Genomic DNA, 3,917 nt, shown 5'->3' on the forward strand with positions numbered 1-3,917 from the left:
TCAGGATTTCAACTCAAGTCCTTTGACTAGAGTTCCAACATCCCTAATATCATACCACACTTACCTCTTCACTCTCTGTCTGAAGGCTGACAGTAATACTATCATTCATTATGGAGATACTTCTTTCTTCTTCTGGATAGATCTAATTAGGAAGCTTTTCTTACACTGATTCTTATATATGTATGTTTGTAATTTATTGTCTCTTCTACATTGTAAATTCTTTGAGGGCAGAGACTTTTTCTTTTTCTCAAAAACATAAATAATAATAATAATAACATAATTAAACATAATTAAGAAATAAATAAATAAAGTAATCACCTCATATTTGTTAGAGTCTATTTTCTATGTATTATATAAATACAAATAAATGCCAGATGATTTTTGATGGGTAAATTCCAAGTATTTATGGGTATCAGAAAGACTTCTTATAGAAGAAGATGATGCTTAAGTTAAATCTAAGGTAAATAAATCTAATTCTTCTATATATAAAGAGTGCATTTCCCCCAGATGGCATGATGTCCAGTCTTCTCAGCACCCTAGGTGCCCTACTCAGGAAATATTTCAACTTTTCAATACTATTAACTAAATCTTGACACTAAGGGCCACACTTCATATGTGACAGAGTACAACTGAACAATTTCTTTTTTTGTTGACATTTCCCCCTGTTTCAAAACAGCCACCTTGACTGCAATCTCCTGTTTGAGGTGAAAGTAGCGGATCAGGAGATGACTCAAGAGACTGCCCTTGAAAATGTCTGGGGATTTTCAATTTCTAAGCTTAACGACTTGACTTTCATTTTATTCTCACTTTCCACAGTTGGATTGTTGTGAACAGAAGCCAGACATTTCATTCAGACCCATAGCTCTTGATTGAGCTGGCCTAAGGAAGACAGACTTTTTATATACTTTGTTGAACTACCTTTACAAATTGTTAATATCTGTAATGTCCCTTCCAGCTCTAAAATTTCCAGTTTTATTTGGATTTCAACTAGAAATAACTGCTCACATTATATTGTATTTCCCTCACTACTATCCAATAAGGCAAGTAGGACAATTATTATTTCCTCCATTTTACAGACATGGAAGCTAATCTCATAGAGGTTAAATAAATTTCTCAGGATCATAGATCTAATAAATAGTAGCAACATCTCTTTAAACTAGGTCTTTTGACTCTTTCCACAATACCACACAACCTCACACCACAGGACCAATGATATCCTTTGATATTGTTATTCCTGTTTTTCAGTCTTTTCAAACATGTTTGAATCTTAAGGAACAAATTTGGGGTTTTCTTATCTTGGATATTAGTTTCTGTTTTCCTTCTCCACCTCATTTTACAAATGAGGAAACTGAGCCAAACAGGGTTAAGAGCCTTGCTCTAGATCGCACAGCTGGTAAATGTTTGAGACCAGCTTTGAATACAGGAAGGTAGATCTTCTTCACTCTGGGTGCTCAATCCACTGTACTACCTAGCCATCCTAGTTTAGTTCTACTTAGTGAAATATTGTGGCATAGCTTTTCTGAAATACTGGGGGTTCTAGTGTACTTTTCTGGATTTGATGAAGGGTAATGTATCCTTGGCCTGATCTTCATTGATTTCATTTCTGTTGTTCTTAGAACAATGGTTTTTAATTTTTTTTTGCAAGGCAATGGGGTTAAGTGACTTACCCAAGATCACACAGATAGGTATTTAGTAAAAGTCTGATGTCAAATTTGAACTCAGGTTGTCCTGACTCCAGGGTCTGTGATCTGTCCACCTAATTGCCCCATAGAGCAATGAATTTTACCTCCAATCTATAGCACTTTTCACTAGAGAGGATGTAGAATCTAAGCCCTTTGAAGTCAAGGACTATTTAATTTTAACCCTTCAATATGTTGCATAGTTCCTTGTAAATATCAGTTTAATAAATGATTTTTGAATGATCACACAGAATTTCATAAATGAATTAGATGCTAACTCAGAAGCCCTATAGTCCAAACAGCATCTAAAAAAGAAGAATCCCTAGAAAATACCTGACAAGTGGTCAACTAGACTTTTACTGAAAATTATCTGAGATAGGAAACCCAATATCTTCCAAAGCCATTCATTCCATTTTTGAACATCTTTGTTAGGCAGTTTAAATTCTTATTAATACTAAAGCTGTCTTTTCGCAACTTGTATTGCTCTTGAGCACCAATACTTAATAACTTATACCATTAAGTATTATCTAGGTTCCATGGCTCTACTGATCCTTGGATTTAAAGATCATTTGCAAGACTGGTCAATTATGCAAAGTATCCTAGAGACAGGTAAGAAGTAGCTGTTCTGTTGTCTACTTCTGCAAGAACTTCAGGGTTTTATTAATATGGAAGATGATGAGAATGTCAGCAGTAGTGGTGAAATTTTCTATCTGAAGAATTTAGTTACTTTGTTTTAAAATGTGTGTGCATGTATATACATATAACATACATATAATTTATTTTCAACAGCCAAGGTCTGTCTCCTCATTCTCTACCTTATTAAACCTTGGTCTCTCCCACCACCCCAAATGAGAATACAAGAAAAAATAGAGTCCATTTTAGGCAATCAAAAATTTTCTAAATTGGTTATGTCAAAAACTATTTGTCTTTTTCTGAATTCTAAGTTTTTCTCTTCTCTATTAGTAAATGGACACCATATTTAACCGTTAGTCCTCTGGAATTCTGATCAGTCACTATACTGGGAAAAATTTAGTATAATAGCATTCTATTACTTTTATATATCCTAGTTTTATATATATCATCCATTTATACATTCCTGGAAACATAGGATTTCATGAGTGCCATTCATTCCACCTTATAAAGAGCTACAAATATTTTTTTTGGATTTTATAGGAACTTTTATTCCTTAGATTCCCTTTCTTTATCATTTCAAATAGAGCTATAAATATTTTTGTGCATCATTAGTGTTACTTAGGACTAATCCATTCCTTAGTCTACTCTTTCTCTCTTTAAATCACCCTCCCCTCTTTCTTTTCCTTCCCATTTCCCAATTTGGATCAAAGGTATTTCTGTTCCCCACTGTCTGTGTATATTTGTCTTCTTTCTTTTGATAATTCAGATAAAAGTCAAATTTAAGTGTCAGTTGTTCCCTGCAACTTTTCAAACTTGTTTGCATAAATGTCTACTTGTGATCCTAGATTATGTGAGGTAATTTCCTTTACTTCCTTTACCTCTCCTCTGCCTACTCACCAATGTATTCCTCTTCTATCTTTCCATTCTTCTATCAAGATCATTAGGACATAAGAGAAGAACTTTCAGAGCTTGACTAATTGTACTTCATCTATGAACCCTGATAATGATAGACTTCAGAGGGAACACATGTGTCAGCTACTCTTATTTGAATATAAATAGTTTATCCTTGTTTAATCCTCTTTCATTATTAATATTTACTTTTTTATATTTCTTTTCTTCCTGTATTTGAACTTCAACTCTGCAGCCCTGGACTTTTCATCAGGAATTCTTGGGAATTTTTTATTGTCATCCTTTTATGAAAAATACATCTTTTCATCTAAAGTATCATATTCAGTTGAATTGATAATTTATGAAATGATGACATGGGGGTAGACATGCCTGGTTCTTTGGTTACTTGCTGGGAAACCCTATGATGGCAGTGGGAAGTGCAGCTTCAATTACACTAATAAGGAGCAGAGGATACAGAGATGAGTGGCAAAAGGCAGATACAGAGGCAGATGATGTTGAATTGGGAAGTTGGGATGGTGAAGGAAGGCAATGTGAAAGGGAGAATGGAAAGGGGAAGAGGTAGATAGTTTTACTCCCCTATTCTATGAATTATAGTTAGGAGTACTAGGCAGTATTGACTTGATGAAAATGGAAATGTCATCAGGGAATGGGGAACAGCAGTTTATTCATTTAAAATCTTATTTCCTGCTACTAACC

Source organism: Macrotis lagotis, chromosome 6 (genome assembly GCF_037893015.1).
Source record: "Macrotis lagotis isolate mMagLag1 chromosome 6, bilby.v1.9.chrom.fasta, whole genome shotgun sequence".
Classification (NCBI taxonomy): Eukaryota; Metazoa; Chordata; class Mammalia; order Peramelemorphia; family Peramelidae; genus Macrotis; species Macrotis lagotis.